Source organism: Nematolebias whitei, chromosome 2 (genome assembly GCF_014905685.2).
Source record: "Nematolebias whitei isolate Nwh7 chromosome 2, NemWhi1, whole genome shotgun sequence".
Taxonomy (NCBI): Eukaryota; Metazoa; Chordata; class Actinopteri; order Cyprinodontiformes; family Rivulidae; genus Nematolebias; species Nematolebias whitei.
In genome coordinates, this window is record NC_056499.1 from 34,499,275 (window position 1) to 34,500,521 (window position 1,247).

Genomic DNA, 1,247 nt, shown 5'->3' on the forward strand with positions numbered 1-1,247 from the left:
TGAAACCAGGGAGTGCAGGGACAGATACACAACACCAGATGGAGGCATACACTAGGAAAACACAAACCCTATAGAAAACAGAAACTAAGAATTAGAAGAACATAAGACAAACACAACACAAGGGACAAACCACAACTTCTACAGATACATGATAAACATAATGTTTTTCCAGTAAAACTTGGAAGTACTTGGGAAAGTAAATAAACCAGCTGTTCACTTTGCATGCTACAATAATCTTTCTTAAAATGTCAGCTCAGGCTGGTCTACAAATGTAGTAGGCTTGAAATGAGGAGCAAGTAGGTCAACTGTACCTTTTGGACCAGAGGCTATGTCAGCAAGTGGGGCTCAGAAACAGCCATCAGCCTACAGTTCAGCCTGCAAAAGAAGAAAATGAGGAGAAAAAAGGCCTGGAATAGTCTGGGTACTAATAAGGTCTTTAGGACCCACTTTACTTTTTATAGTGGCTGATATATTTGTGACTTTTTCACTATTGCCATTTGCCTGTGGAATCCCAAAGTATTCTGGGCTATTTTGAGCCTCTGCAAATGTTGCCTTCAGGTATTTCAGCTCCTACAGTTGTGACCACCTTGTCTCGTTTGGATACCATTTGACCTCATTTATCCTGTCTGAATTACATTCCAATGTCCTTGCTGTCTATTCTGGTGAGCTGAATCAGTGAGGCAAGGTCTTGCTTCTACTTGGAACTGGTTTTAGTAGCCACACTGTGCTAATGTCTGGCTGAGGGAGGGTCAGGCCTTGACAGAAAAATCTGAAGTACAGAGCAATTCAATGTCACATTTGGTTCTACATTTTACAAGCAGTTTTAATTGGCCCATCCTCTGAACAGTAGATTTTTGGATCAAAAACCCTGTCAGGGTAAACTCGAAACATAACACTTTAGATGCTGCATTGACTCACAGGGCCCTGTCAGGTATTGATGGCCTAGGACATTCTGACGAAAACTAGTCCTCTAAAAGATGTTCATAGGTGAGAGCAGAACACATCATAGCTATAATTTGTCATCTGTGACAAGTCTATTTACATACAGAGACTAAGAAAAGCTAAGAATGGATGCATCATATGTGACATTTTTAAAAATATGCAAAGTATTTTTAATGATTCACACTGTGCTAAACAATAAGATAGACATGTGCTAACCAGTTGGGATCAAGACTGAGGACATACTTTCAGAGTGAAGTCCTACTGAATATATATATATATATATATATATATATATATATATATAT